At 40.9% G+C, this 22,936-nt stretch overlaps 1 protein-coding gene across 1 annotated transcript in view; it reads left to right on the plus strand.

Annotated features, from left to right (window-relative positions):
• Nucleotides 1–6,075: 6,075 nt before the first annotated feature.
• The window catches only part of TESK2 (testis associated actin remodelling kinase 2), a 185,913-nt gene continuing 169,052 nt past the window's right edge, over nucleotides 6,076–22,936 (plus strand). Inside the window, exon 1 of the mRNA XM_001375884.4 lies at nucleotides 6,076–6,390. The gene's annotated coding sequence lies outside the window, so the exon portion shown is untranslated. The remainder of the gene's footprint in view (nucleotides 6,391–22,936) is intronic.

Here is a 22,936-nt window from a genome sequence, read left to right on the forward strand (position 1 = left end):
TGAGAGGCTGGATGCCACTAGAGGTCACTGTGGCATTGTTTGAGGACTTTGAAACTGGGCAGCTTCAGAGCAGTGAGGAACCATTCCCAGGAAGACCCGGGGCCTGAGAGACACTAGTGCCCTCTGTTTGGGTGCCATTACCAGGCCTGAAGCACCAGGCAGCTTTGGCACACAGGTGGCACTTTTCGAGTTGGGAAATCCCAGGGAAAAGGGACAAAGCTGAGGGGCCAGGAATGACTTTCTTCTCCATTTGTGTTGGAAGCAGAAGCCCTTTAGAAATTTTCCTTGTCTCAATTCATGGAGAAGCAGCATGGAGTATTGGTCTTGGAGTCAGGAAGATCTTGGTTCAAATCCCATCGTAGACATTTGCTAGCTGTGTGATTCCAGGCCATATGACAGGGTTCATCTATAAGATGCTGGGCGGATGGTAGAGATTTGGCTTGACAGTCTCTGACAGCCCTTCTGGTTCTAAATCTCAATCCTATCAGGGTAAGAGGCCTTGTTAAGTCAAGGCCTTTAAGGAAGTGGAGACAGGATCCAAAATTTAGGACCTTGGACTGGTCAGTCCCAGGTGACTTGGGGCTGCAGTGAAGAGAGGCCTTTCTGGTTATCCTACCCAAAGTTCCAGTTTTCCCCAGCAGTTGTCTGAGCATCTCTGCTGATGGGGAGCTCAGAATCTTTCTAGTCAGCCTGTTCTACCTTAGGATGCCTTTCCTTTATAGGATCCTTAAAATAGAGCTAGGCATTTAGTCTGTTCCCTATTTGGACAGTTAAAGAACCAGGCTGAGAGAGGTGAGGTCATTTGCCCAAGGCACCATGTCACAAAGAAGAAGTCAAGTTTGAACTAGGTATGCCGGTAAAGGTTTAATAACTAACACACCAAAGGAAAAAAAAAATGTAACCATGGTATGCTTTTAAATTTATTCTGCATTAACATTTTTTTCTTAAAAAAAATTTAAAATCCTTAACCTTCTGTCTTAGAATTGATACTAAGTACTAGTTCCAAGGAAGAAGAATGGTAAGAGCAGTTAAGTGACCTGCCCAAGGTTATACAGTTAGGAAGTGTCTGAGAACAGATTTGAACCCAGTCTTCTCAATTCCAGGTCTGGCTTTTTATCCACTAAGTCACCTAGCTGCCCTTCTGTATCATTTTTTTTTAAGAAAACAAAATAATAATCATTGATTTGTAGCATTTTTGGAGGTGACAATCGATTTGGGAGTCCAGTCAAGCTGGTGCTAGAATAACCTTGATTTGAATCCCGGTCCTCTGACTCCAAATCCAACACTATTTTTACTGTTCCTCACTGTTTCATAAACTGGAATCAATCAGTCTCCTTGTGGCTTCACCATCTGGGAAGTGACTAGCCCAAGGTCAATTGGTTAATAAGTGGCAGAAATGGACCTATAACCTTGTGTCCTGACTCCAGTCCAATGTTCCTTATCCTGTCCCACACTGTTCTTCCTGCCTTTATGGAACATGATAATAGGCCCACTGGAAGGAACTTCCTGGGTAATCCCTGGGGACCTCTGGACTGAAGTAGGATAGGTTTAATCCCTCCTGTGTCCTCCCTACCACCACCATCTGAGGTCTTTTCTCAAGTTTATCCATCATTAGTTCCTTTTTCTGATCTAGAAGTGGTATGGAGCCACCCAGGTGGTTTTTAGTCTTATCAGTATCCAGATCTCTACTTCTAGACATGCCCTTCCTCAGCCATGCCTGGAACTGAGCCAATTCTTGCAGACGTGTTCTGGTCAGAGTCCAGGAGAATGGGACTCTTACCTCTCCTCTTAACGAATGAGCTTTTTTAGCTTCTATATGTGATGACCTATATATGTTTCAAGGGTCTCCTTGGTGAAAGCATAAGGTAAAGAGCAGGTTTTTCCAAAGGAATAGTGGACCAAAAAGGATAGTCCACTTGTGTGCTGATAAAAAGTAAAAGCATTTGGCTCCAAGAGAGTAAAGTATATTCCTAAAGGCTCTTATTGGGCCAAGAATCCTCAGGGACTCAGTGTTACGATCATTCTTTGAGAACTTCAGCTATAGAGAGCTATCTGCAATGACTCCCAATTGCTGTCAAGTAAGGCACAAAATGGAGATGGCTTCTTGCCAGTGTCCTTTGCACAAATGTGGCTAATCAGTGTCATGGAGGATTTCCACATGGAAGGGGAATTCCTCAACACTGGTAGTAGCTGTGACTTCTCCTATGTAGTTCTTGGTTGAAAATGTTTCAGGCCACTTATGCTCACCCAGGTCTCTCCAGGTGATCTTCAACTTCCATTACTGATAGACTGCTATGCCATGAGACTATCAAAATGGGATAATATTGGTAAAAAACACAGTACAGGGCCTGATACATAATAGGTGCTACATATATACTTATTCCCTTCCCCCTCTCCATGAGCCACAACCACAGAGTGATAGCAGCATTAAAAAGATGGTCTTTGGGGGGCAGCTGGATGGCTCAGTGGATGGAGAGCCAGGCCTAGAGATGGGAGGTCCTGGGTTCAAATTTGAATGAAGATACTTCCTAACTCTGTGACCCTGGGTAAGTCACTTGACTCTCGTTGTCTAGCCCTTACCACTCTTCTGCCTTGAAACCAGTACACAGTATTGATTCCAAGATGGAAGGTAAGGGTTTAAAAAAAAAAGATGGTCTTTGTTTCAGGGAGGAGTCATTTAATAAAAAATAATAATGGGGGCAGCTGGGTAGCTCAATGGACTAAGAGCCAGGCCCAGATATGGGAGGTCCTGGGTTCAAATCTAGCCTCAGATACTTCCTAGCTATGTGACCCTGGGCAAGTCACTTACCCCATTGCCTAGCCCTTACTACTCTTCTGCCTTGGAACCAATACCTAGTATTGATTTTAAGATAGAAGTTAGTGGCTATTAATAAATAATGATAGCCACTATATATAGAACACTTTAAAGTGATGAAGTATTTTCTAAATATTATCTCATTTAATAATAATCAACCCAAGGAGGTAAGTGCTATAATTATGCCTATTTGATAGATAAGGAAAGTAAGGCAAGGGGAGGTTAAGAGACTGGTCCTGGGTCATGTTTCATGTATCTAAAGGAAGCTTTGAAGTTCTTCCTTACTCTAGGACCAGTGCTCTGTTCACTGAGCTACTTGAAATACTTGGATCCTGAATGCAGTCTAGCCTGCTTTGTTCTCCTGGTCAATCCTGGATTTAACTCATTGTCCACTGGTAAGAACTATTCCAGATGCACATACTGATAGATCAGTTCAATGGGATGTTCATCTAGCTGCATATCAGAGTCTGGATGAGAAATATTCTTTTTTCCTCCTTAACCTTTACCATCTCTCTTAGAATATTATGTACTGGTTCCAAGGCAGAAGAACAGTAAGGATTAGGCAATCAGGATTAAGTGGCTGTCCTGGGGTCACACAGCTAGGAAGTATTTGAAGTCAAATTTGAACCCAGGACCTCCTGCTTTCTCTGTGTATTCAATAGACAAGCATTTATAAAGTGCTTATTATGGGACTGGTGGGTGACTTAATGGGTTGAGAGGTAGGCCTAACAATAGAAGGACCTGGATTCAAATGTGACCGCAGATACTTCCTAGTTATGTGACCCTGGGCAAGTCACTTAACCCACATTGCTTAGCCCTTACTGCTCTTCTGCTTGGGAACTAATATACTAAATAGCAATTCTAAGTCAGAAAGAAGGGTAAAAAAAGGGTTCCCCAGAGTATTTTCTTCTGAACACACCTGTGAGGGATGTAGTGCAGGCATCACTATGCCAGTGTTACTAATAAGAATCCTATGATAAGATGGGAAAAGCTCCAAAGGACCTCATTTTTCAGAGGCCCAGAAAAGGACTTGCCCAAAATCACACAGGAAGTAGCCAACAAAGACAGGATTCTACAACTGTGCTGTAACTCCATGGCAGTACTCTTTCTAGTGCCTCTAAGTGCCAGGAATGATGAGCCTTGTGTCCTATGGGCAATCCTGTAGGTTTGGGAGGGAGAAAGGAGAATGTACATGCCAGGTCATCTGTGCTAAATGCTGGAGAGATACAATCTAATATATGATAGATAGTTTCTATTATGTATAAAACTGGTTTTCTTTTTCAGTTGGGCCTCAAATTGCCTACTAGGAATCTCATTTCCTAAGAAGTTCCTTATGTTCTCTGATGTCATGGAAAGAACCCTCTACTCAGTTGCCAAAGAGATAATCTTAAAGTAGGGGCTGGAGAATGCCTTCTTTCCAATAAACTCCAGTAGTTACCTATAAAATACAAACTCTGACTTCTTCCTACTTGCCAGGTTCATTACACATTATTCCTCTTCATGTACTCTATGGTCTTGCTAAACTGACTATCTTATCCTGTGAGGATGACCTTCTGTCTCCTGAGTCCCAAAAGCATAGACTTGGAGGTTGGGTGGGATAGAGTGAGGAAGACTATCTTAGCAATGCTTTATTAAATATGCTGACCTCAGGCAGAGGACCTGGATTTCCAGGTCCTGACAGTAACTACTTGAGTGAAACCTCTGATAACTCCCTGCACATTTCTGGGTTTTGGTTTGCTCATTTACAAAATGAAGGGCTTGGACTGTGTAACCTTCAAAGAGTCTTCTATCTCTCTCCCTATTCCCAGACCATCTTCTCATGAACAGTTTTGCTACCTATTCCAGTTTTGGAACCATAAAGAATGGATAGGACAGAGATTGGACCACCTGTGATTTCATTGGTACAAGAATTTCTATATGAGGAAATTCCCTTTGCCAATGCAGGTTAACCCCCCCCCCCCTTTTTTTAAACCCTTACCTTCAGTCTTAGAATCAATACTGTGTATTGGTTCTAAGGCAGAAGAGTGGTAATGGCAAGGCAATGGAGGTTAAGTGACTTGCCTAGGGTCACACAGCTGGAAAGTATCTGAGGTCAAATTTGAACCCAGGACCTCCCATCTCTGGGTCTGCCTCTCAATCCACTGAGCCACTGAGCTGCCCCCTCAATACCTTTTCTGCAACACATAGATGTAAAGAATAGTAGAGAGCACCAAGAAATTAAGCAACTTGCTTAGGGACACAGATAGTATGTCAGAAGTGGGACTTGAACTTGAGGTCTTTGGTTTCCAGGTCAGGGAGAGAGGGAGTAAGGAAATCTGAATTTAAAAATGTCAGATAAAATTGTCAAAAACTGTTTCCACATGCAACTCAAAAATTGGGAAATAAAAAAGGATGAACTTGTTAAAACATTTTTTCTGATTAATGTATTTCAATTCAGTTAGTTTCTTTTGCAATCCTATAATTTTTTTTATTGAAAACATAATTTTGAGAAGAGGAACCATGGGTTTCACCTGACTGCTCAGGGACAAAGACTGAAGAAGGATGAAAAACTCCTTGGCTGGGTGATGCTGAGGTCATGATCACTGTCCCTGGTTGGGTTGGATCAACCTGTCTTCTGTGGCTGCGCTCATCTTCCCTGTATGTAAGTCAGTGGACCACCAGGCCTCTTCCAAACCACATGTGTTGTCTGCCCCATTAGGGTGGAAGCTTCTTGAAGGCTCATATTTCACAGGGTCTCAGTCCAGGGTTTAGGCTGAGTTAAGCTTTTAGTAATTCTTTTCTGCCAGCCATCCCTACGAAAATCCGGACGCACCATCACTTTCAGCTCGAGCTAGAGGCGTGCCAGGGAATTTGGGGAACTCCAGCCTCCTCTGGCTCCCAGCTTTCACCTAAAACTCAACAGAAGCCTTAGGAAATCGTATTCCCCGCGCCACTTCGTCAATTGGCTTTATGAAACATCAATTAGCTGGCTTCCCGAAGTTGATTGGTCCACTTCGGTGTTTACCCCCGCCCTCTGGGAGTTCGGCGGGGCCTGGAGTGCACTGCTCTTCAGTCAATTCTCACCCCGCCTCCACTGTTTATGCCTTGGCTACTTTCCTATTGGTCCCTGGGTCTGTCGGAGTTGGCTGTTCCGTATGTTCATTGGCTCTGATACCTTTTCGTACGGCCTTCCAGACCACGTGGACGCACGGGCCAATGAGGCATCCGAGGTTCTGGAGAGCCGCCGTGGGTTGGCTAGCCCGGGGGAGGGGAGCTATGGGGGGGCGGAGCCGAAGCCCCGCCCCCATCTTCTCAGCCCGGTGGCCGGCGGGGAGGGCGCCTCAGTCGTTCGCGGCTGTCGAGCCCCGAGGACGCGGCCCCAGGAGGGGCAGCGGCCTGGCTCCGGCCCGGGGACAGGAACAGCAAAGGGGACAGGGACATGGCCACCACCGCCTGGCCCGCAGCGCCCCCAGTGCCTGTGCCAGGGACCCGGACCACCGCCGCCGCCGCGGCCGGGGGCTGAAGACTATGAGCCCTGCGCCCGAGCTGTCAGGCCCCGCTCCAGCCCGCCGCTGCAGTCGCAGTCTCAGCCTCAGGTGAGCCACCCTGGGTCTCCTGCCCCTCCTCCCCTCAGGCCCCGCCCCCACGGCCTCCCTGCCGCATGTCCCGCCCCCTAGACACGCCCCCTCCATACGCTCCGCCCTTAGGCTCTTCCCACTAGTGGAGATGGGGGGATCTCCTTGCCACATTCTTAGGGCTCCCTCTCCTCCCCTCGTAGGACCTTCCCCCTGGAGGCGTCTCCCCCTTAGGCCACGCCCCCTCAATAATGCTCGGCCCTCAGGATCTTCACTCTGGTGAAAGGGGGACGTCTTTTATCCCCCCTGATCCCTACCCCCTCAAGGCCAGACTCTCATATTTCTCTCTGCTCCTAGAGCCCTCTCCCTGCACCCCAATTCAGGATTTAGGATTCACCTAAAGGAGGGGAGGGTCCACTAACCTTCAGAGAACCACCCTTCTCTGAAGGGTCCTTCCCCTCTACTCAGAGTCTTCTCAGGCCACCTCCCAACCCACATTTCTCACCTCCAACCTGAGTTCCCTCTCCTCCTGGGATCCCTTGTCTCACCTCCTAGATCTTCCTTCATCCCAATTCTCTTCCCCTCAACTTTCCTTTCCTCAGACCCCCTCATCCCCCGACTAAGACGAAGGGGTTTCTTCCCCTATTTATTACCTTTTCTCTGTTCTTCTTTCATCTTTAAGTATCAGCTTCCCCCCATAACCTCATTGCTGCTGTAACTTCCTTTATCCCTTCTTCCCTCCTTATTTCTAAGGAACTTTCCCCTTATTGCCACGTTTATCTTTCTCTCTCACTCCAACAACTTCAGTTCCTTCCAGAGTATTCCTTTTCCACCTCCAAGATCCTCCACTTCCGCCAAGGCATCTTTGGAGATCCTTTGGCTTTTCTTACACCCTGGGTGCTGGTTCTCTTCCATGCCTTTTCTCCTGGTTACCGATCACTTCATTGTCTCTCTGGTCAAGGGTCTCACTTGTATTTCCCCATTTCCTGAGTAGTTCTGCCCCACCTCACTCCCCCCCCCTCTAGAATTTTCTACCCTAGGCATTCTCATCATCTTTACATTTCCATGATTCTGAGAGATCCCCTGCCTGCCTTTTGGAGATTTTTGCATTTGGGACTGTCTCCCATTTTGGCACAGAGAATTCCTTTCTCTCTCTTAGGCCTGCTTTCCACTAGATTTTTAAGGTGGAGACTCCTTTTTTACCCCATGGCCCTTAGGAATTTTGCTGATCCTGGGGGATACCTAGATGCAAAATAATCCAAACCCTTCCTCTGAAGGAGTTGGTGGTTTTAATTGGGCAGGGGGAGCTGGAATTCATACAGTTTCCTAGTATAGGGTAGTTTTAGGTGAAAGCAAGAGCTAACAAGACCTTGGCCTTTGGGGAGGCTTCAAAAAGTAGGGAGAGAGTGAAATCCACAGTACTTGAGATTGGCTGGAGTTGCATAAAGATTAGGGTTGGATGGATGTGCTGTGGGATGGACACCTTCTGAGGACTGTACATCTCTGGTCTCACAGAAGAATAGATTGATTCTTGGCTAAGAGGTGTCATATGGGCCTAGCATTCCCAGGGTACTATATGGCTCAGCAGTTGGGGAAAAGTTTCCTTGCAAGAAGATTGATCTCTTCATGCATTAAGATTTCTGAGGGGGGGCAGCTGGGTGGCTCAGTGGACGGAGAGCCAGGCCTAGAGACGGGAGGTCCTAGGTTCAAATCTGGCCTCAGACACTTCCCAGCTGTGTGACCCTGGGTAAGTCACTTGATTTCCCCCCCCCCCCCCCATTTCCTAGCCCTTACCACTCTTCTGCTTTGGAGCCAATACACAGTATTGACTCCAAGACGGAAGGTAAGGGTTCAAAAAAAAAAAGATTTCTGAGAGGTCATGAGATATGGAGTAGAAAGAGCTCTAGCCTATTATTTAGACTTGGGCAATTTGCCTAATCTTTGAACTGTAGTTTACTAGTTTAAAAAATGGGGATGGATGACCTGTGCCCTGTGTGCTATACAATGCTCTTGAATGAATTGCGTGAGATAATGTGAAAGTATGAGGAAAGCCATAAATAACTTTCTGCATGTAAAGTTGTTATGGGGGTGGGGTGAGGTGGGGCGGGGCAGCTAGGTGGCTCAGTGAGTAGAAAGCCAGGCCTAGGGACAGAAGGACATGGATTCAAATAGATACTTTTGAGCTATGTGATTCTAGGCAAGTTACTTTACCCCAATTGCCTAGGCCTTACTACTTTTCTGCCTTGGAACCAATACTTAGTATTAAAAATAAGTGTTATTGGGGTAGCTAGGTGGTGTAGTGGATAGAGTACTGGGCCTGAAGTTAAGAAGACCTGAGTTCAAATTTAGCCTCAGACACTTGCTAACCATGTTATCTTGGGCAAGTCATTTAATTCTGTTGGCTTCAGTTTCTTCATCTATAAGATGAGCTGGAGAAGGAGCTGGCAAATCGCTCCAATATCTTGCCAAGAAAATCCCAAACATGGAGAGTCAGGTATGATTGAAACAAATGAACATAAAAACCAACAAAATGTTATTAATCTTCCTTCCTTCCTAGAATGAGTTCTTGTCATTTTTTCTTTCAAAGCTAATAAGACAACTAATTTCAGTATGGTGTGAAAGAACTTTCTGTGACGAAAACCAAGAGAGATTTTTGAAAAAGAAACACTCTTGCATTTCATTCTGTGTGTTCCTGTTTTAAAATGCTCTGTAACTAAGTGTGTGCATTTATAAAGTAACTGATAATGTAGTCACCAATGAGGGATAGCATGACCTTGGGGCTAATTTTTGTTCTGGACATAGAATTTTTCAAAACCTGAGTTGTAAGAATCCTGAAACAGTTTTGAACGTAGAGCTCTTACTACTGTGCTCTGGTATGTATCTATAAGAAGAACCTACCTTAATCTGCCTTATTCTCCATCTCTAGCAAGCTCTTTGAACTTTAACTTGTAAAAGGGGCAGCTCATTTTTTTTCCTTCTAAAAATGGAGAGGTATCTTGTACATGTGGATATTCAGTATGTGGATGCAATGTGTACTGGATGTAGGTTTACCCAGTTTTATAGTAACTGGTGGGAAGTTTGAGTTTTGGCAGAGTTTCTCAGAAAGAAAATTTATATGTCTTAAGATGAATCCCTGTGGCTTTAATCTAATTTCCTGGGCACACCGAGAAAATAAAAAATCTATTGACCTTCAGGCTGCCGAGGGAAAAAAATAACTAATGCCAGAGTGAAACTGCTTTGTTAATCTTCTGGTGAACTGGAAAAATGACAGATCAGCAGAATGAGCACTTAGGAATAAATCTCTTCCTCATTTCATATTCTAGTAAACATTTCTTAGATTCTTCACTGTCAGCATTCTATACCTTTATGGTGCTTCTCCTTTAATATATGACAATGTATGATGAGTCAGTTTAATACCACAATAGGGATATTGATTTGAGGAATTTCATGACTTAAAGGGATTGCATGTAAGACAAAATTTTGAACTTATTTACATTCTTTTTTGTTACAGTTGAATGTTGAATGGACCTAGCCATTTCATCTCACATCTTATTATAAGTTTAACCATCCCCTTGTTCAAGTATCTTCCACAGTGATGTGTCTGAGCTCAGGGCAGTTACTTCTCACTTCTTTTTCAATGCCTAGGAACATTTTGTTTCTATATGGTAAATAGGATTAAATTGAATGAATTTGTGTAAATATAATAAGTGAATTTAATGAAGTGACTACTTAATTGAGTGATCCAATTTCTCTTAAGACTATAGTCTACAAAATGTACAGCCTAGAAGCACCATTTTCTCTCTCTCTCTTTTTTAAAAACTCTTACCTTCTGCCTTTGTCTGAATTCTAAGGAGAAGAGTGGCAAGGGCTAGTAATTGGGTTTAAGTGACTTACCCGAAGTCACATAGCTAGATAGTTTCTAAGGCCAGATTTAAACTGTGGTCCTGGGGGCAGCTGGATGGCTCAGTGGATTGAGAGCCAGGCCTAGAGACGGGAGGTTCTAGGTTCAAATGTGGCCTCAGACACTTCCCAGTTGTGTGACCGTGGGCAAGTCACTTAACCCCCATTGCCTAGCCCTTATCACTCTTCTGCCTTGGAGCCAATACACAGTATTGACTCCAAGACGGAAGGCGAGGATTAAAAAAAAATAAACTGAGGTCTTCCTGACTCCAGGCCTGGCACTCTAACCATTGTACTATCTAGCCATCCTGATTCTTTATTCTTAAAACTTTCATTGTATCTTACTACTGATTTTTTAATATTGTCACTAAGATAAATTTTTTTCCTGTTCATTCTTAGTCACATTGCTGATTAGTGTTTCCTCCCAATTCTTTCTTCCAACCCCTTCTTTTTCTGCATGTGATTTAATCATTATAGAGAGTGTTGTAACTTACCCATGGTCACAGCTCTTAAATGTCAGAATCAGGATTAGAACTCAGGTCTTCCTGAATCCAAGGGTAGCTTTGTTTACTTTATCAGGCTGGCCACCCAGTTCTTTTATACTTAATTAGCAATTATTTATTGAGTACCTACTGAGGGGCTTGTCACATGATATACTTATTTCAGGAAGGAACTTACAGTCTCTGTAAGAAGATAAAACTCAATTAATTGATCTTTGTTGCTCCCTCATTTCTGTGTGCCATTCTTGTCCATGTTTTCCCATAAAACCTCCATAGAGCACTGGAGACTTCTCAAAGGCAGAGAAGGATACTTTACTTTGTTTCATTGGACATCTCCTAAGCCCTACCTTGGGCACTTAGTCTGGAGAAGTTTAGGCACATTTTCCCAGAATCGTGGTTTAAAATGCTTAAGATAAAATACATGGGATTTCAAGGTAAACCAAACATATTGGAATACAGCAATCTAAATATTAAAAAATCAAACAGATTCACAGACCCCTGGTTAAGAACACCTGTTCTGTGTGCTGCCTCCTTTTCCAATTACACATTCTTGGATGGTATCTTTTATGCTAGGAAAGAGTAGTGGAGAGAGCTAGTATTTTAGGTTGACCTAGACTAAAGTTCTGCCTCTGACATGTACTAGTTGTGACCCTGGCCAAGTCTTAATTTCTCAGTATCCTGAGAACTTGAAGCCTCTAAGCTACATACAGAACAGGTGCTAGTGGGCATTGGTAGGTGTAGCCTCACCCAAGGAATTTACTACACTGGGAAAATTGTATTTTATGCTCCTTGAGTTCAACAATTGTTGGTGATGAGTTTATAGCTTATGCAAGTCAACTTTGTATCTTTCCATTGGTCTTTAGGTCATTTGCAGTTTTATTGTGAATGGAAATTGTTTCATGAGGCACAACTATGTATCTCATCACTAGCTTAGAAAAATGAGTTTTGGGGACTGGAGCACCTTGGGATATTGGCTTTCAGAGTACTTTTCCAAATAAGATCCAGCCTATAGTCTTATCCAATATTGGGCCCAGCTCATTATGTTTGCTTGACCAAGGCAGGATAAAGGTGATGGATAAACTCCATGGTTTGCTCATTCAACTGTATATCATAGACTCAGAATTAGAACTTTTTCATCCATCTGGCTTTTCTTTTGTGGATTTTTATGCAAATTCCTTCTTAGAGATTAGGGATCTCATTTAGAAGGTCCCCTAGTAGTCTTAGTATTGATGCAATTGACACAATGTCATTGACAGACAGGACATTTGGAAAACCTTGCCACTTCTTGGGAATCCCTCTTCTATTTGAAATGTGCCTAGGGCTTTCTCCAGAACAGTGGTCCACATCTTTGTTCTCAACTTCACTTAACATTGACAATTAGAGGATTATTGAACAAAATGACCTCAGGTACATTTATGAAGAAATTTTAGGATCATAGCATGAGAATGGAAATGGACCTCAGAGTCTGTCTAAGCTAGTCTTTTCATTTAATAGATAAGGAAACTGAGACCCAGGGAGGTTTAGTAACTTATCTGAGGGCATGCAGGGAATTTCAGAGGTAAGATTTGAGCCCAAGATCTCTGACTTTAGAGCCAAGGTTCTTCCTGTTGTAATGATTTGTATTCTTGGTGTAGCTTAAAATTGTAAGATGCCTTCTGGGCAGAGAGCCTTGAACACTGTTTTGCTTTACATAGTCAAATACTTTTTCATAGTCAATAAATGCATTGTGATCTTGTGCTCTTTGTACCATTCAGTTGTGTGACTGAAGATATGACCTGCTATAGAAGGTTGCTTGGGGAACCTTTGTCATACTTTCATTAAGGACACCTTTGATAAATATGTAGAAGCTTCTCATAAAAATTTTATAGAGATGGAAAGTAGATATGTGGATTGATACTTACTGATGTCCTATTGACTAATATTTTGAATAAGACTTGGTATGACTTTGTCCTTCTGAGCAAAATAGAATAAATTGAATCCCCCTTTCACATGATATACCTTAAAATATTTCAGCATAGCTGTCATGCCTCCCCTGAGCCTTTTCTTCTTCAGGTAACACACCTGATTCCCTTAATCTGTCCTATATATCATGGACTAAGGACATTTCGCCATTCTGGTTGCCCTTCTCAAGATACTCTCTAGTTTATTAGTGTCCTTAAAAATTTTTTTTTCAAATGACAAAATTTTCCCTCCCTTATATTTCATTTCTGACCTGTTATAGACATTTATAGTCAAGAAAAGCACATTTCTGAGTTGGCAAAATAAAAATATGTGTAATATATTTTTATTTACATATATGTTAACATATATGTGTATATACATATGTTTATATACCTCTTACCTCTCATGATTGGTCATTACAGTGGTCAGAGTTCCAAGTCTTTCAAAGTTGTTTATTACTAGAATATTATTGTTATTGTATAACATTGTTCTCTTGGTTTTACATACTTCACTCTGTATCAGTATAGTTGTTTTCCCAAGTTTCTCTGAAACCATTCCCATCTTCATTTTTTAGAGTACAATGACACTTTCATCACATCGGCACACCACAACCTGTTCAGCTATTTCCCAACTGATGGGTGTCCCTTCAGATTCCCATTCATGGCAACCTCAAAAAGAGTTATAAATGGTTTTGTATATTTTTAGTTTGAGTTTGTTTTGCTTAGGACTAATCCCTGCCATAATCTACCCTTCCTCTAATTCTTCTTCCTCTTTTCCTTTTTTTCCCTGTTGAGTAAAATGTAGTTCTATACCTCTTTGTGTGTGTATAAATGTGCCCATATCAGGGTTCTTTAGTGCTTTGACCTATTCAGGTGAGCATGAGGTCAAGTGTCAGCTGCTCTCCCAACTGATTTCCTTTTTTCTTTTTGTATAGACTGCTTCTAGTGGAATCTAATCAGATAATTTTCTCCAGCCTTCCCTTCTCTCTTATTTCTTTTCAATGTGTTTCTCTTTTTTTCCCCATCCTTTAAAAAAAATATCATTAATACATAAGAGAACTATGCCTAGGCCTTTTGGACTCTGTGATTCCTGATGATAATAAAGTTCAAAGGCGAGACATATGTGTCATTTCCTTATGTTAGAATGTAAGCAGCTTGTCCTTATTTAGTCCTTTATCATTGTTAGTATATATCTCATGTTTCTTTTCATTTCTGTTTTTATACTTTAGAGTTTCTGTATAGCTGTTCTTTTATTAGAAATATTTGGAATTCTGCTATTTCCTTAAAGATCTATTTTCTCTCCTTTTGGATTATACTTAGTTTTGTTGGATAGGTTATTTTGGCTTCATTTATATCCTTTGCTTTCAGAAACCACACATTCTAAGCTCTCTGATCCTTAAAAGTGGATGTTGCTAAACTATATATGATCCTGACTGTGGCTTCTCAGTACTTGAATTTTTTTTTTTTCTGTGTGCCTGGAGAATTTTTGCTTTGGCTTGGAAGCCCTGGATTTTGACTATAATGTTCCTGGGAGTTTTCATTTTGGATTTTTTTTTCAGAAGGTGATTGATGGATTCTTTCTTTTTATTTATTTAAAATTATCCCATTCTGTCTTAGAATCAATCCTGTGTATTAATTCCAAGACAGAAGAGTGGTAAGAGGTAGACAATGGGGAGATTAAGTGATTTGTCCTGGGGAACATAGCTGGGAAGTATTTGAAGTTAAATTTGAACCCAGGACCTCCTATCTCTAGGCCTGGCTCTCAGTTCACTGAGCCACCTAGCTGATCCCTTCTATTTATTTTAAAAATTGAATTTTATTTTATTTTCAGTTCTGAATTTTCACTTTCCTATATCCCCTTCTTTCCTTTGAGGAAGCAAGAAAAACAAAATTCATAAATATGTATAGTCAAGCAGAACAAATTCCTGATTTTTGGCACAGTGAATAGAATGTTAGTCTGGAGTCAAGGAGATCTGAGTTAAAATTCAGCCTTAGTCAGTCACTAGCTGTGTAGCCCTGGACAAATCACTTAAACTCACTTTGCCTCAGTTTCCTCATTTTGTAACATGAGGGATAAAAATAGCTCCAACTTTCCAGGGTTGCTGTGAGGATCAAATGAGATAGTAACATTTCTTGAAACATGATGTTTAGGCCCTTTTTTTTTGTCGTGGCTTTTCTTTTTATTTATTTATTTTTGGGAAAATTTTATTTAGTCAATTTAGAACATTATTCCTTGGTTACAAGAATCATATTCTTTTCCTCCCTCCCCTCCCCCACCCCTTCCTGTAGCCAAGGCACAATTCTACTGGGTTTTACATGTGATCTTGATCAAACCTATTTCCATGTTGTTGATGTTTGCACTAGGATGATCATTTAGAGTCTACATCCCCAATCATAACCCCCTTGATCCATGAAATCAAGCAATTGTTTTTCGTCAGTGTTTCTGTTCCCACAGTCTTTCTCTAGATGTGGATAGTGTTCTTTCTCATAGATCCCTCCGGATTGTTCAGGATCACTGCATTAACACTAATGGAGAAATCCATTACATTTGATTCTACCACAGTGCATCCGTCTCTGTGTACAATGTTCTCCTGGTTCTGCTCCTTTCGCTCTGCATCACTTCCTGGAGGTTGTTCCAGTCTCCATGGAATTCCTCCAGTTTATTAATCCTTTGAACATAATAGTATTCCATCACCAACATATACCACAATTTTGCCTTGGGGTTTAGGCAGTTCAATAATTCTTATTTATTCATTCATTCATTTATTTATTTTCTTCCTCAATCCATTTTCCAGGTTAGTTGTTTCTTCTATGAGATATATTTTTTTAATTTTTAAAATATTTTTTATGAGATATCTTACAGTTTTTCTTTATTCGTTTTGAAAGTCTTTTGATTTTGATTTTGATAAATATTTCTTTTTCTCTTGGAGTCTTGGCTTTTCTTTGGTCCATTTTAATTTTCAGGGAGCTTGTTGTTTGAGCAAGATTTCTTTTATGATTCTCATTTCCTTTCCAGTTTTTTCTTCTAACACTCATTTAATTTTAAAAAACTCTTAAAAATTCTCTTGATTCATCTCTTAAAGGATTTTAGTTTAATTTGTATCCAGGCTGTATTTTCCTTTGAAGGTTTGTTTGTAAAGATTTTATTTTTATTCTCTGCTTCTAAAGTTGTGTCTTGAATGTTCTTGTCACCATAATAGATTTTTTTAAATGATGGCATACTCTTTTTGTTTGATCATTCTTCTAGCTTACTTTTTGTTTTTGGATTTAATGTTAGGACCAGGCTCTGTTTTTCCCTCTATTTCTAGAGAGAAGGTCTGGGCTGGTCTTGTAACTGCTTTCTCTAAGTTTTAAATATTGTGTTATTCCAGGATTTCAGAAACCAGTTAGGGACCAACAAGCTTTCAGCACTCCCAAAGTGATCTGATCCAGGGAAAATCTGATCACTGCCCTTCTGGTTTTAGCTTGGCAGTTTCTCGACAGGGATTTGGGTTTGAGCACCATTAGCTGGCTGGATACAGCCTTTGTCAGCCAACTAGGAAGCTTTGATGTTTCAGGGTGACAGAACTACAGATTCCCTTTGGTCTAGAATTCCTGCTCTCATTATTCCCTGAAGGTTTCAGAGTGGGCTAAAAGCTAGAAGAGCCAAGACTTCTTTGTCCCTGGGGTCTGAGCCATATTGCTGCTGTCTGCCTCAGAACTTTCTCCTTGCTAAGTACACAACAGGACCTTAACTACTTCTAATCCTTGAACACAAGACTCTTTCTCAATCCATCTTAAATCTTTGACTTAGATCTGGGTAGTAGGGACAAAACTGCCCCATGGCATCCGTTCCTGTACCCTACACATGGTACTCCCATAGGGGTATGGAACATCCTCTTGCCCTATGCATGGCTTCTGGCCAGACTTTGTTCCGAATTTTTGCTGATCTTGCTATCTATCCTCCTATGCTGATCTGGACTGGAAAAGCAATTCACTGACTTTTTTCTTAGATTTTCCCATTAGCATTTGGTCTGGTGCATTTTCCAGATGTGTTTGGAAGACTTTACTAGGGTTTGTGTGGAGTTTGAGGGTGCAGATTCCCTAAACTTTTTCCTGCCACCCCACTCCACTACCTTGGCTTTGCCCCAATCTCTATCAATGTTCTTTCTTCTTAAACTGTATTGCCCAGAACTGAACACAGTGTTCTAGATGAGAAGTTGACAAAGGCACTTATCATGGGATTATTGCTTCTCTTCCCTGTAGCTATGCCCTTTCTAATGCAGCCCAAGGTGGCTAACACATCCACACTTCTGACTCTGAGCTTACAGGCCACTAAAACTTCCAGATCCTTTTTAGAACACCTGCTCCCTAACCACGCCTCCCCATTTTACATTTTGGAGTTGATTTTTTTTGGGGGTGACTCAAGTGGAAGACTTTACATTATTGCCTAGTGAGTTTTAACTTGGTTAAGTTCAGCCTGGTGCTCTAACCAAAGTGGATCCAATGTGCTAGCTATTCCACCCAGCTTTATGTCACTTTCACAGTTGATGAGGATACTATGCATACTTTTTCTAAGTCACTGATAAAAATGTTAAACAAGAGAGGGCCAAGTACCGATCCTTGAGATAGTCCACTGAAGAATTGCTGCCATATTGTCAGGGAGCTATTACAACCCTTTAAGTCCAGCCATCCAACTGATTCTGAATCCATCTTTATTATCATGGAATCCATCTCTCTTCATTTTCTCCACAAGAATAGTTGTCTCAAGAGAGTTTATCCCATGTTTTGCTAAAATCTAGTTGAACGATAAGCCATGGCATTCTTGCTCATTCACTAGTTAAGAAATCCTTTATCAAGCCTTTTGGCTCCTCATCATCACTATTTCCTTTTCTAGATAGCTTACAGCCACCTCTTTAATGATCCTTCATAGATTTTTCCCAGGAATTCAAGTTAAGGTCACTGATCTTAGCTTTTAGACCCTTCTCTTCCTATTTTTGAAAATCAGAACATCTGCCCTTTACCCATCTTGTGGCAAAGCTTCCCTTTTCCACAATCCCTCACATACCTGAGAAGGGGCCTCCACAGTCACACCTGCTCATTTTGTTATGCTCTAAGGCTGTTGAGAGTTCATCCAGGCCAGCTCATTTGATTCCTCAAGGATAGTCAGGATCTCTCTTCCAATCTCTTTACTAATTTTGAGTTTCATCTCTCTGGGAATTATTTTTGTTCTATCCGTTCCAGAATAAATGTGTAATTTTCTTCTGCAGAGAAAACAAACAAAATACTGATTGAGCAGCTCTGCTCTCTCTTATCAGGAGTCATTGTCCTATGCACCCAGGCAAAGGTCCTCTTCTTGCTTTGTCTCTTTTGTTTTCCTCAGTTTTCCCTTGCCAGCTTCTTCTGCTCATGCTAAGCTTGAGCATTCTCAAAACTCTTTACAGGACTGTGCTAACTTCTTATATTTATCCTTTGTTACCTGGCCTTGTCTTCTTGACATTTTTTTTTCTAAATTCTAAGTTATTAGTGAATTCCCTGTGTATCCACATTGGTTTCATCAGATAAATCCAATTATGTCTCCTCATTGAAAATTGTTTCCCCTTTTGTCTTCAAAATTCCATCTTATCATCTCCCAGGGATTCAGTTATCATCCATGGACACACACACACACACACACACACACACACACACACACACATCTCAGAGAAAAATGAGGGCTGGCTACACTTCATCTTCTAGCTCTGGGCATTTTGCAATTCTTCTTTATCTCTATCTTCCTGGTTCCCTCAATTCTCAGCCAAAATCTCACTTTCTACAGGGAAGTCTTTCCAGATTCCCCCTGTAAGATTTAAATTAATGTCCAATACTCCAAGTATTAATTTTATAAAGTTTGTTAATAATCCCTTGAAGTAGAAGGAATAAAAAGGAAATAGAAGTATAAAAAACATAATTAACAAAATTAAGACCATGTGAACAATAGTTTCCTGCCTCTTGCCTTACTTACCTCCCCCTCCTCAGTATGCTATCACTGAAAGAGAGAGGGAGAGATGGAGCTACACAAAATTTATATCCTGCCTACATTAACACTTAATGTGAAAAGGGGAGTGGGGTGCTTGGAATTGGAGTTCTAGGGTATAGAAATTAATTACATACCCCTAAATGCTAGCTCTTTCTCTTTATTGACTATCTCCATTTTTTCCTGTATATAGCTTGATAGTAGATAGATTTTGAGATTTTGTAGGTTCTTTCCCTCATTTGACAGTCTGCTGCCCGAGAGTAGAGACTGTCTTCTGACTTTCTTTGTATCCCCATGACTTAGTCCAGTGCTGGGCACCTTAGAAAATGTTTGACTATGACACATGTAAAACCCAATGAAATTGCTCATTGGTTACAGGAGGGGGGGTGGGAGGGAGGGAGGGAAAGAACATGAATCATGGAACCATGGAAAAATATTCTAAATTAATTAATTAAATAAACTTAAAAAAAAAAGAAAATGTTTGACTGACTCTCTTTGACATTTAAAGCCTTTCGTGTTCTGGCTCCAGCCTCTCTTTTCAGACTGATGACACATCTCTCTTCCTTAGGTACTTTAAGATCTGCCAAACTGACCTATTGGCTGTTACCTGATATTTGCCCATACCCCGTACCTGATACTCTTTTGCCTACATTTGTGCCTTTGAATGACGTCTACCATGTCTAAAATGTTCTTCTTTCTTACCTTTTGGAACTCCTACTCTATTCAAGGTTCAGTTCAGGTCCTACCTATTCTAAGTAGTTTTCCTTCATTCCCCAAATTTGTGGTTAGTGGCTCCCGACCCTCCATATCACTCTATATTTTGAACATATCCTAATAAAACTTTAAGTTCCTTGAAGACAAGGACTATCTTATTTTTGTAACTTTCATAGCATCACTATCTATCATAGAACAAAATAATAAGGGGGTAGCTAGGTGGCTCAGGCCTAGAGCCAGGCCCAGAGATTGGAAGTCCTGAGTTCAAATTTAAGCTCACACTTCCCAGCAGCAAATCAGTTAACCCTCCTTGCCAAGCCCTTACCACTCTTTTGCCTTGAAACCAATATATAGCATTGATCCTAAGATGGAATATAAGGGAAATTTTAGGGAAAACATAGTAAACATTTATTAAATCTTTATTATTTGATGACCTACAGATCTTTTTACACTGGGAGAATAGTGTGGCTAGACGACCATAAGATTGTAAGCGACTTGAAGGCTGGATCTGTCTTCTACCTCTTGGTATCCTCAACACTTAGCATAGTGTCTGGCATATAGTAGGTACTTAGTAAATTTTGATTGATTGATATCTTTTGTTTTCATGTTGCCTAGATTCCCTCCTATATCTTTTCCCCCTCATTCCTTATATAACAACAACAAAAAAAAGATTAAGGTGAGAAAAAAATCAGCAAAATCTATCAGTACATTGAAAAAATCTGGTATTACATGCAATTCACCATCTCTACCTCTGCTGAGGAGTGGGAGTAGTTGTCTTCTCCTGTCCCATCTTTGGGGACATACTTCTACTTCTTGATTTCATAACAGGTCAGAAAACTTCTAAGGTTTCTTCCAGATCTGAGCTTTTATGATTCTTCTCTAGACCTTGGAGACTGTGAGAACTCAAAAATAGGAGACTTGTTTCAAAGAGTTCAACTCAGTTTTAAGAATCAGGTTTTGATATCTACCATTGGGTATTTGTGGAGAAAATTACCTAGTTAATGATAGCTTTTATGACTTGAATGGTAATTGAAGCTTTGACAATAGGATGGCAAACTCAACAGCACAGCACTATTCTATTTTTAATTAGAAAAACATCCCTAAATGTATCTAATGGATACACTTGCTGTTTTGAGACCTAGAAACAATGCTTGCTGAGCAAACCTATCTTCCATGTAAACCCATGTTATTGGTTTGGGCCACCCAAAACTCTCTTGTCAGCATCCATATGTTAATCCTGAAGGAAGCCTTCACAATTATTTAACATCAAAAGTAGGCAGATGAGCCCTGCTTGGCTGTTGGATGAGTTCTGTTCTTACTCTTAAGCATGTGGGAACTGCTATAGAAATAGAAAAGAACTGACAATGTTAAAATGATGTACTCTGGTTTTCATTTCTAGCTCAGAGAGGTTTAAAGAGCATCTGGCTTTTAGAGTTTTTTTTGTCCTTTTCTGTGCCCTTTTCAGGGCATCTTGGTGAATATCTTTGCCTAGGGATGATAAGATTGGAGAATCTTGCCAGTTTGGGACACCTTCTTTCTGCCCAGTCTATTTTAGCTCTCTGGCTTGACACAGCTGCCCCTGGTACACGTATGATTCATTTATCAGAGTAGATTGAAGGGCAAGAGGGACAATGGATTTTTAATTGGTAGCAAATGATGTTAAATGTCAGCATAACTTTTCTGTTGATGCTTTTGACTTGTCTTTCATATTAATGGGTAAGATATTAATGCCTGCTGTAGGTGAGTGAGGGAAGGCCTCCAGTTTTTGTCCCAAGTAGAAATTTGTTGCTTTTCCAGAATTGATTTTCTTGCTCAATAAGTGGTACAAGCGTTGGAGAGTAGCCAAAGCTTCCTTAGCTATTTAGTGCAATATGTGGCAAATATTCATGTTTTGTTTGGAAAATATTTTTCTGATTAAAAAAAAAAAAAGAAGAGCTTGTAGCACAGGGAGAGGGGCAGCTTTTTTGAGCTATTTGAAATTGAGGGCTTGTCAACATTGGAAGGCCTAAAAAATGAATGTGTGTTTTTTTCTGACAATGATTTGAGAAACAAATTCCTATTATCTCCAAATCAAGAGAATATGATTATGATCATTAGACATTTAACACTTCTTTCTACCAGTTGGAAACCAACTTTTTTTCTTATTACTATCTTTTAATTTTCTTTCAGCTTCTTCCCTCTCAGATCTGAGTTCCTTTTTTAAAAAATGTTTTCCTCTCCTTCCCTCATTGGGAAAATTAATTCACTTCAATATCAATCAGAACTAGCTCAGAGATAGCAAACTAGTCTATACAGGTAATAGAAGAAAAACCTGTTTTGTGAAGGAAACATCCCTTTTTGGGCTTTCCAGTTTATTAACCAGTGAAATTGTAAACAAATTACTGGAAAAATCTATTGTAACTTTGAAAACCACATAATTATTTAGCCTTCTGAAAACTCAAATACTAATTTATATTCCTGGGAGTAAGACTGATCACTCATTGTCATTAGTCTGGTGAAGTTTGGACCTGTTTTTCCTAAAATGGATTGACTTTCCTATTCAAACATATTTAGCCAGCTTCCAAACCTTCCTAGTCATCCTCAGCTCCTTTTTACTCCTCCTTACCTCCCCGACTCAGTGATTACCAACTGCCCTCAAGTCCACCTCCTGTCATCTCTTGCATCTCTCTCTTTTCCTCACTGACATGGCCATCACTGAGTTTCTGCCCTATTATCTCTAGCCTGAACTATGAATGAATGAAAAAAAAATGTTTATTAAATACTTTCAGTGTGTCTGGCATTGAGGATATGAATACTACTAGCAAGACATAGGCTTTGACCTCTAGGCACTTACATTTTAATGGGGGAAGCACTTAATCAGTTGCTGCCTTTGCCCTCCTCTTTAATCCAGTCTCCACACAGCTACCAAAGTGACTTAGGTCCAACCTTGTTAATACCCTGCTCAGGAAGCTCCTATCGCTCCCTGTTTTTCTAGGATAAAATGTAAAGATCTCTGCCATTTGAAACCCTTTACAACCTGGCTTCCTCTTATCTCTCTAGGCTTACTCTACATAACTACTCTTTGGGTATTTGGCAGTGTAGCTACTTTGGCCTTCTTGCAAGTAGCTTGACTATAACACTTTATTTCCTGTACCTGTGCATTTGCCCTGGCTTTCCCCATAGGCTTTCCCTTCACTCCACGCCATATCCGCTTTTGGGAATGCCTGGATGACTTTAAAACTCCACCCATGTACCACCTCTCCATAAAGCCTTTCTTGATCCTTCTCCCCACCTCCATGTGCCTTTCCCCTCCCCCCCCCTGCAAATGATGTTTATTTTCTCTGCATTTTCTATGTGCTCTATTTATATTTGTACATGTTGTTCCCAAGCCCCACCCTTTGCCTCCCCATAGAATCCTCTTTGAGGACAGGGACTATATTATTTATGATATTTGTATCCACAATCTCTGGCACAGAACAGGAACATAAAGTCCTTGTCAATTAAGTGATTGCCACTTGTATATAATCTGTGGTGGGAAG

This window comes from Monodelphis domestica, chromosome 2, assembly GCF_027887165.1.
Source record: "Monodelphis domestica isolate mMonDom1 chromosome 2, mMonDom1.pri, whole genome shotgun sequence".
NCBI lineage: Eukaryota > Metazoa > Chordata > Mammalia > Didelphimorphia > Didelphidae > Monodelphis > Monodelphis domestica.